General features: G+C 42.7%; 1 pseudogene; it reads left to right on the forward strand.

Annotated features, from left to right (window-relative positions):
- Nucleotides 1-315: 315 nt before the first annotated feature.
- On the forward strand, nucleotides 316-3,628 carry LOC109009136 (annotated as a pseudogene).
- Nucleotides 3,629-10,936: the final 7,308 nt, after the last annotated feature.

The following is a 10,936-nucleotide window of genomic DNA, read 5'->3' on the forward strand; positions in this document are numbered from 1 at the left end:
TTGACAGACGATAAATGCATGGCGCATAACTTAAAGTGACAAAGTCTAGATTAGAAAAAAAAAAAAAAAAGTGACAAAGTCTAAGAAAAATATATTGTTAAAAAATATATATAAAATTAATTTTATAAATTAATATAATTTAATATGATTTATTAAATTGTAAATTATAAAATAGATTTAAAGAATTAAATAAAATTAAGTTAATTTGTATAATTATTTTTATATAATTTATTTGTGTACGTAGGCTTGTAGCAGTATTAATCTAAATCAAATTGTTTTTACCAAAATATCGAAAATCACTGTATTGTCTACTGAAACGGAGGTGTTGTTCTCGGAGCCGACTCGCGGACCAGCACTGGTATTTTTTCCCTATCACCCTAATCAACATTTTTGTTTCTTTCACTTTTCTTCATTTTCTGTTTGGTTACTCAGTATTTATCCATTAGCAGTACATGTTGGTGGTCAATCGGTTTCAGTGAATTTTCGTTATCAATTTAAAAATTGCAGATACTTCTTTATATTATCTAATTTGAAAATTGGAGAAATTATCTGCTTGACTTCATTGTTCATTTGGTAGGAGTATATGTTGCTAATCGCTCGTCTGACAAGATTACGCAGCTACCGGATAATGTCTATGTTTGTCGCTCGGGATCGGTATTATTCTTTCTCAGAACTCACTCTCCTCGTGGCTCCTGATTTTTTTTTTCTGGAATTTCCGGAAAATCCTTTCAGTTGCTGATGGTGAAAACGGTTTAATTCTAAACCGTTCTTTAGTCAGTAAATCGTGTTATTCCTAAAATTTTGAAGCATATGGAATCACGGACGCTTTGATTGTTTCCAATGCATCAAATTTTTTCACTCAAAATGAGTTCGTGCATCTATTAAAAAAAAGAAGTACGACTGCATTATCTGCTTTGTTGTTGGCTCTATCCATCAGCTGGACATACTCTCAAAATGTTTTGCTGGACAGTATTTTGATGACATAATAGTGATAAATGCTAAAAATCTAATGCATGACTACCGGTCTGCGTCCATATAATATTTACATGCCTGTCTCTTACAGGCTGCAGATTCACAGAATGTTTCTGACTATGTGCGCTCCTTTCTTCATCAACACACGTGAGTGGTTCTGTTCCTGTCTGTTTCCCCGTCCCTTTGGACTGTATGATAGTTTGGCACTTTGTATCTTTTGGATCATGATACTTCAAATAAATTGCTGTGATTTTTCTTCATGTACTACTAGTTGGAGCTTGTTTCCTTATTGCCTGTTTGTTTATTTATTGTTTCTATTTTCCCAAGTTTATGTAACTCCTCCATTGTTAAAAGTGTGCTCCGGTGATACTTACTTTGATTATTTTTATTGGTGTCGGTTCTAAATCATGTCTTGTTTATTACCAAGAGTCATCCACAGTTCACTTTATTATTGAGCTGATGTGTTTGTATTGAATCTATGAGTTTATGAAAGGTTGGGTAACTTTGACCTCATTTGGTTACCGATGCAGGACTTTGGCTCGTTTCTTTAAAATTTTTGCTATGTTAATTACATTTTTCAGGTTTTCATGTACTGTAATCTTCAATCTATATACACAAGATACAGTTAGGGCAGCCTGCAACTGTTAAGGTTGCTGCAAACCTTGTCCGGCTTATATCCTATAGCAACAAGGTATGGGTCTGCTTTAGATTGTTCGATATGATTGCTTTCTTTGTTTGGACAGACAAACATAAGAAACTTTTGCTTGCCCCTAGTTGACTTTTTTGTTGTTCTTTTACCTCCCAAATTTAGTCATGTTTAATGGTAATCTGAGCATCTAAATAGAGTTTCCTTCTTCTTCTTTTTTCTTTTTTCTTTTTTTACACTTTTTGAGTTTAATAACTCTGTTGGAGAAGAATGGGATGTAAATGGGATGGTTTCATGTAAAAAAAACTGTCCATAATCCGAGTTTGTTTGTGCTTCCAAATTCCTTATGGCTATGCCACATCATTCATGAATATTAAATTAAAAAAATAAAAGCAAGCATTCATATGAAAACGAGTCAGTTGTAGCTGCTCCATATCACTTATGGAACTGCAGGGGTGGGTCCTAAGGGCCTTGCCTTGGAGAGGTTTCCCGACATAAAAAAAAAAAAATTCACTTATGGAAAATAAGAGAACTTTGATTGTGAAGGTTCAAACAGTGTATTTGTTTGGGTGTGTACATGTATTTTTTATGCCAGTTGATTTTTTCATTTCATTGTACTGAAGTATTCTACTTATCATAAACTTGTACTAAATTATTTCTGGTTTACATGTGTACTTGGATTTACCATAAAATTTGGATTTGACAGAACATGTTACAAACTGGCCTAATTGTTGGAGGGTGGGACAAGTTTGAAGGCGGTAAGATTTATGGAATTCCTCTTGGTGGAACAATAATTGAGCAGCCATTTGCAATTGGAGGTTTGCTTTTCTTGATCTAAATAATATATATACCCTTACACCCTAGGATGTGGGCATGCTGCATTTCCGATTTTTATTATATGTGGGCATCCCTGTGTAGCAAGTGCAATTCATGACTGCATGAACTGCTTTCTATTAGTCTGGTATATGTAAACCAGTAGTTGAGGTTCTTTCTGCACAAACAATATCACAGAGAACTAGCAGTCATATGGAGTTCTTTTGTATTTATACTTGGGCAGACATTACGTTATACTAATTTATACTATTATTAAAGGGGAAACTTACTTGACAAAACTATTATTAAAGAGGAAATCAATGCCTAACATTTAATACATGCTAGCAACTTCAGTGCAATATCTTTGCTTGGTTGTGGGATTCAGTCTTACATACTGTGTTTCACAGGATCTGGCTCTAGTTACCTGTATAGGTTTTTCGACCAGGCATGGAAGGAAGGAATGACCAAGGACGAAGCTGAGGTATGTAGGTCTTGAATTTGCAAATGCAAAATCAGTTGCCACCTTGGAACAAATTGGTGACGATAACGTCCTCCTTCCGTGAGACTTGACCTCGTTATTATCTTACATCAGTAAACAAGTTGGGGTTGAAATCAGAGAGAAACAACGTAGAATACATGAAAATTTAATTTGAATTTATTTTTTAATTATTTTTCGCATGGGTGTATCTGAAGTTCTTATTAAAAAAGAAAAGAAAAGGAGAAGAAGAAAATGTATCTCCAAATATCTAACGTGCTTTTTTTGGTTGGGGAGGGTGGAGGGGGGAAGATTTCATAGTTAAATAGGGAGAGTCATGACGTTTTATTTTGTTATTTGTAGAGGAGGAATCTATGCTTGTAGCAAGGAGTACGAGGGCAAGCCATTTATTAGAACCGTTGATCTCATTGATCTCTAGTTGCTAATCTATTATGTAAAATTTGAAATTTAAAAATAGTATTTTGTATAAAGTGTCATCATCACATTGATTGGTTGTAAAATGAGTTGCATGAGCATCATTGTTAGATTTTTTGGTGTTTTGTAGCAGTAATGCTCACAGTTTTTTGTGCTGTAATTCAGCAATTAGTAGTGAAGGTGGTTTCCCTTGCTATTGCTCGAGATGGTGCAAGTGGTGGCGTTGTGTTAGGGACCCCGGTCTAGTCCCTAAACACTTGCCTTGCTAAGCCAATAGTAACCTTGAGATGACCGAGTCCAAGTCCTTCTCTTGCTTGGTCCACGTCCAATGTAGGTCAAGATGACCAATGTGTCAATGGGAGAAGATGTATTTCGGCTAGAATTGATAAATGATATTAAGATTGGATGATGTAAGTGTAGGGTTGGATGATGGGTGATGCACGGCCATGAGGTATGGTAGGGTTTCCCGAATTGGCAAAAGGGTAATGGCGGCTAGGGTTTATCCAATTAGGAAGGTAGTTGGCGGCTAGGGTTAGCTCAATATGGAATGTAGGTGTGGTGGCTAGGGTTGCCGAAATAGGGTAGTATGGGAATTAGGAAAGTTTCCTAATTATGATGGGTGCAAAAGGAATGTTGGGTGGCGGCTAGGCAAGTCCCAATAAGGCAATAGTTGGCCGAATGGGAGTTGACCTACCAAGTGATGCAATTCGGCTATGACAACCAAAAGGGTTAGGGCAACTTATGGAAAGTTGACTAACACTTGTTATAGTCGAAATGTGGATTCACACGGATTGAGAGACCAAAAATAATGAAGAACTTCAAGAACAAATGTAGAACTCCAAGAACAATATATAGAATACTATTGCTCTTGAATGAACTAAAATGACACAAGATCAAATGAACAATCAAGCCTTGATTCACGTATTGCACAAGGAATGATTAAACTACATAAAATGATAAATCAATTTGGGATTCACGGATTGCACCCAAATTGCCCAAGTGCTCTTGCACCGAAAGATGATCTCTCCACAATGTTCTCTCTCTAGAGTTTTGCCAAAAGATGCAAATGAAATGACTAGGGGTCCTATTTATAGGTTACAACTTGGAAACCCTAAAATGGTCCCTTCAAAGTAAATAACAAATAATCAAAGGACTAAATAAGTAAAACAATTAAAAGGGAGCCATGGACTAAACCATGGTGTGACATGCACGGACCCAAGGTGGGTTAAGTGGTTGCATGTTGGTTGGTTGGTCCATGGCTAAGTGTTGGTTCGGCATGGCCCATGTGGTTGGCTTGGGCGTTGGCTGCATGGCTAAGTGTTGGTTCGGCATGGCCCACGTGGGGGCCGTGGGCGTTGGCTGCATGGCACGGGCTGGAGCCGTGCGCTGGATGGCACGCCTGGATGGCATGCCACTGACCTGCTCCGCATGGCACGGGCTGGAGCCGTGCGCTGGATGGCACGCCGTGGGGCGTGCCACTAGCCTCGCTGGTGTGCTGCAGGATGGGCGTGGGCGTGCTGGCATGGGCGGCAGGAGGACCCAAGGCTGTGCGGGTGTGCGGCATGGTCAGCCTGGTCGTGTGCGCGCGCGCGCGGACTGGCTGGTCTGTGTGGCGCATGGGCGTGTGCAGGGCCCTGCGGCCCACTGGTGTGCGCACGGGCCTGCGCACTGCGAAGTGCCTGGGCGTGCGGCCCGCTGGGGCGCCTGATGCTGCGCGCATGTGCGCGCGGGCCTGTGCTGCGCGCCTGCGCGCGCTGGCCTGTGCTGCGTGCTTGTGCGCGCTGGCTTGTGCTGCGCGCGTTGCCGTGTGTTTGCTAGCCTCGCTAGCCCGCATGCTGTGAAGGCATGGTTGTGGGTTAACCACGGTGCTAGTACCCACCATGGTTAGGGTTTGTGCTGCTCCCCTTGAGGCCACTCGACGTGGGGGTCTAACAATCCCCCTCTCTTTAAGTATATCCTTGCCCTCAAGGATAAATTGAGGAAACCTTGCCCTTATGTCATCGTAGTCCTCCCAAGTAGCTTCTTCCTTTGGAGCTTTCCCCCACCTTATCAAGACTTGCCACACACTTTTTCTCATGGTCCCTCTTGAAACCACCCTATAGTTGAGAGCTTCCCTTGGTTGTAAAAGCATTCGGCCTTCATCATCAAACCTAGGTAGCTCATCCACAATGAGGCTCGGGTCCCCAATTCTCTTTTTTAACACGGTTACATGGAACACCGGATGAAGTTTGGAACTTGGAGGAAGCTCCAATCTATAAGCTACCTCTCCCAACCTCTCAAGTACCTTGAAAGGCCCATAGTACTTCTTGGCCAACTTCAAATTAAGCTTTTTCCTCAATGTTCTTTGGCCAAAAGGTTGAAGCTTCAAATACACATAGTCCCCTACTTCAAAGGAAACCATTCTTCTACCCTCATCGTAATACTTCCTCATTCTTTGTTGAGCCTTGGCAAGCTCCTTCTTCACCTTCACTAGGATCTCATCCCTAGTTACCAACTCCTTTTCGACTTCTTCATTCTTGGCCGTGCCCTTTTCATAATTTACCAACATAGGTGGTGCCCTCCCATAAACAACCTCAAAAGGACTTCTTTGGATGGATGCGTGGAAAGAAGTATTGTACCAATATTCGGCCCAAGACAAGTACTCACCCCACTTTTTTTGTTCCTCATGGCAAAAACACCTTAAATATTGCTCAAGTGTTCTATTGACATCCTCCGTTTGCCCATCGGTTTGTGGGTGGTAAGATGAACTTGCCTTCAACTTGCTACCTTGTAGCTCAAATAATTCCTTCCAAAAGGAACTCATGAAGACCCTATCTCTATCCGAGATAATACTCTTGGGAAACCCATGGAGCTTCACCACATGATCAATAAAGGCTTTGGCCACACTCTTGGCCGAATATGGGTGGGTAAGAGAAATAAAATGGCTATACTTGCTTAGCCTATCAACCACCACAAAAATTACCTCAAACCCGCCACTACTAGGTAACCCTTCGATGAAATCCATACTCAAATCCTCCCAAATTAAGTTTGGAATAGGCAAGGGTTGCAACAAACCGGCTGGTGGCCTTGTCTCATACTTAGACTTTTGGCATACATCACACTCCGCCACAAGTGTCTTCACGGCTTTCTTCAATCCTTCCCAATAGAAAAAATGCTTAATTCTTATGTAGGTTCTCAACCACCCGGAGTGACCTCCCTCTTTACTATTGTGGAAGGGATCAAGAACCTCCCTTCTCAAATTCGGTACATTAGGGACATACACATAGTTCTTGTAGTAGATTAGGTCATCTTTCAACTTGAAGCCGATTACCCCATCACCTTGAGCTTCTAAAAGCTCTACAATCTCAATGGCCCTCGCATCAAGCTTGGTTGCCTCACGGATCTTGTCCCATATCCTCCATTCGGCCCCACTCAAGGCCATCAAACTATCATCATTCTCTTCATATACTTGCCATAATGTTGAGCTCCCTTCTTTTCTACTAAGTGCATCCGCAACTTTGTTCTCTTTTCCGGGTTGGTATACAATGTCATACTCAAATCCTAACAACTTGACAAGAAACTTTTGTTGTTCCGGGGTTACTATTTTTTGTTGCAACAAGTGTCTCAAAGCTTGTTGGTCCGTGACTATAGTGAACTTCCTCCCCAATAAATATGGCCTCCATACCTTCACGGCATGAACAACCGCAAGCATCCCTCTTGCATAAGTGCTCCACGCTTTCTTCATAGGTCCAAGGGCTTTGGAGATAAAAGCTATTGGCCTCTTCTCTTGGACCAAAACAGCCCCTATTCCATCCCCGCTTGCATCGGTGTAAACCTCAAAGACCTTCTCAAAATTAGGTAGGGCTAATACGGGAGTAGTGGTCATGGCTCTCTTCAATTCCTCAAAAGCATTCCTTGCCCCTTGGTTCCATGCAAAATTATCCTTCTTCAACAAGGAAGTGAGTGGCTTAGCAATAACCCCATAGTTCTTCACAAACCGCCTATAGTAGCCGGTTAGTCCCAAAAATCCTCTCAAGGCCGAGACATCATTGGGTAATGGCCAATCAACCATGGCTTCTATCTTCCTTTGGTCCACCTTGACCCCTTCACCCGAAATGAAATGCCCCAAATATTCGAGCTCCTTTTCCATGAAAGCACATTTGGATGCTTTGATGAAAAAATGATGCTCCTCAAGAATTTTCATCACTATCTTCAATTGGGACTTGTGGTCTTCAATGTTCTTGGAGTATACCAAGATATCATCAAAGAAAACCAAAACAAACTTCCTCAATAAGGGCTTGAAAATGGTATTCATGGCGGCTTGGAATGTGGAAGGTGCATTACACAATCCAAACGGCATCACAAGGTATTCATAGTGCCCATTATGCGTTCTAAAGGCCGTCTTGTGCACATCTCTTTCTTTCATACGGATTTGGTGGTAACCCGCCCTCAAATCAAGTTTAGAAAAGATGCTAGCCCCGTGCAACTCATCTAACATCTCATCAACGGTAGGTATGGGGAACCTATCCTTGATGGTGGCCTCGTTCAAAGCCCTATAATCCGTGCAAAATCTCCAAGTACCATCCTTCTTCCTTACCAATAAGACCGGTGAGGAAAAAGGACTATTGCTAGGCCTTATCAAGCCTCCTTTCAACATTTCTTCCACTTGCCTTTCTATCTCTTCTTTTTGGAAATAAGCATACCGGTATGGGGGAACATTCACCGGTTTGCCCTCATTCTCCAAGGCAATGGAGGATCAAAGACTCTAGAAGGTGGCAAGGTAGTTGGCACCTCTAGAACTCCCTTGTGGTCCTTCAAAACTTCTTGGACCTCCACGGGCAGCAATGACATGTCATCCCTCTTGCTCCCGTCTTCATTTTTCTCAATCTTCAAAAGTGTCTCTTGCTTTGCTAGAATAATGGCAAAGCAACTAGCTCCACCTTTACATAATTTTTCAAACATCAAGGCCTCACAAGACCTCACCTCCTTGGAGGTCAAAGCTGTCCATAACTTCTTTTTGGACCCAATCCGAAATTCCATAGTCATCTTCTCATAGTCATTAACAACTTTGCCGATGCCTTTGAGCCATGCATTACCCAAAACTACATCAAGTCCCACTAGTGACAAAATGTGCAAGTCCGCCATGATTCTAACTCCTTGAACATTCATCTTAACCTCTTTCACAAGGCCCTCACACCTCAACTTGTCCCCATTAGCCACTTTAACATCAAAAGGCTCAATGGTGCTCGGTTTCAACCCAACTTTGGTGACTATGTTGGCGTTGATGAAGTTATGCGTTGAGCCACTATCCACCAACAAGGTGACTTCAAATTTCCCAATCCATGCCATAACTCTCATGGAAGTGGGTCTTTGGATTCCGGACATAGCATTGAGTGATAGCTCGGCTTCTTCTTCTTCCTCCTTGGTTTCATTCTCTTCTTGCTCGGATTCATCTTGTGAGGACTCTTCATCCTCCTCTTCTTCAATCATCAAGTAAGCTTTACCCGATCTACATGCATGTTCCTTGCTCCATTTCTCTCCACATTTGAAACAAAGGCCCTTTTTTATTCTTTCTTGGACTTCCTCCCTTGACAACTTTTTAATTTCATAAGGCTTTGGTTTGGAACTACCCCCTTCCACTTCTTTTCCTTTCCAAGGAGTTTTGGTTTGCAAAGGTTTAGAAAATTTGCTCCCCACTTCCTTGGAATGGCGTTTCTCCATATGGGTGCTTTCTTCCAACACTTCGGCCATTCGCATTACCTCTTGTAATCTTGTGGGTTGCTTCAATTTTATTTCCTTGGCAAGCCAAGGCTTCAAACCGTCTACAAAAGTTCCAATCAAGGCTTCTTCGGTCCAACCCCTCACCATAGTTTGGAGTTGCCGAAACTCATCTATGTAATGGTGCACCTTTCCTTCTTGTTTCAACTTGGCCAATTGTCCATGGTGATTGACAATTGGTGATGGCCCAAATTGCATCAAGAACTCTTTTTCAAAGGCCGTCCACCCAAGTCGTCTCCTTTCTTGGTCATATTGGTCGCGTAGCCAACGCCACCACTTGCTTGCTCTCCCTTCAAGATGAAAACATGCTGTCGACACCCTCTCATCTCTTGGTACTTCATAGACACGGAAATAGTGGTCCACTTTGTCCAACCACTCATATGGATCCCCCCCATTGAACTTGGGGAAATCCACCTTTGGTCTCCTTGGTCCCCGGTCATGTGCCCGGTTTCCAACTCTATGGTCGTAGTGGTCTTCTTCATGTCTTTCATCTCTATGGCCCCTTTCTCGTTCACGGTTGTGACGTCTCCTATGGCCATGATCATCATGTCCATTACGCCCTCCATGGCCTAAGTCATACTCGGCCTCATTTTGTTCTTCATGTCTTGGGACCTCATATCTCACGTCTTGAGTTTCCCTTACTATACTCGGGCTCCTTGAGTGGTGGGTATCATTTCGAACCCATCTCTCCACGGCTATGTGGTCATTTTCCACTCTTCCCCCTCTTCTATACCCTTCTCTTGGGGGTTCATGTCTAGGCTCACGCACGGATCCGGATATGCTTGTTTCCACTCCTTCCACAAAGGCATCATGCCTTTGTCCATCCACCTCTTGTCGGGAAGCTTGGCCTTCCACAATCCTCCTCTCGATTCTTTCGATGTTCTCGTGAGTCTCCCTTCTCAAAGCCTCCGTGGCCCTTCGATGTTCCTCACTTTCTCGGTTGGTGGCATTCATGGCCATTCTAAGCTCGGCCATTGTAGTATTGACATCACTCAAAATGTCTAATACTCTTGTGTTGTGATCTTCAAGTCTCTCTATACGTTCCCGATTGGACCCCGCCACCATCTCGGTCTCTTGATGGCTTGTGGCCATGTTGCTTGCAAACTAGCTTCTTTGAACACTTGCAAACTGACTTGCGACTGAAAATTCTGGTTGAGGGAGTTTCGGACAGCAACTTGTACTCTTCAATGGCGATAGGAAGGGCTCTCAAGTCCAACCTTGAGTTGGCCACCTAAAAAGATGGACAACCCCTCTTGCACAAGCTCTTGTCCGACCTTGGATCCTCCACCTTCAAGGGTGGTCGATCCCTTCAAGAACTCTACTCCGTCCTCTACCTCAACCCCCAAACTCCAATGTTCAACAATTCACAAACAACAAATAATGGGATCCAACGAGGGTCTCCCCCAACAAATTCACAAAGATTGGGTTAACGCGTCGTTTACCTCGTGGAGAAGTGAGCACTTCTCAAAAATCACCAAGCAAGATACCTCTCAATGAAAGCACCATAAATGTTAGGGACCCCGGTCTAGTCCCTAAACACTTGCCTTGCTAAGCCAATAGTAACCTTGAGATGACCGAGTCCAAGTCCTTCTCTTGCTTGGTCCACGTCCAAGGTAGGTCAAGATGACCAATGTGTCAATGGGAGAAGATGTATTTCGGCTAGAATTGGTAAATGATATTAAGATTGGATGATGTAAGTGTAGGGTTGGATGATGGGTGATGCACGAGCATGAGGTATGGTAGGGTTTCCCGAATTGGCAAGAGGGTAATAGCGGCTAGGGTTTATCAAATTAGGAAGGTAGTTGGCGGCTAGGGTTAGCTCAATATGGAATGTAGGT

Source organism: Juglans regia, chromosome 8 (assembly GCF_001411555.2).
Source record: "Juglans regia cultivar Chandler chromosome 8, Walnut 2.0, whole genome shotgun sequence".
In the NCBI taxonomy this organism is placed as follows: domain Eukaryota; kingdom Viridiplantae; phylum Streptophyta; class Magnoliopsida; order Fagales; family Juglandaceae; genus Juglans; species Juglans regia.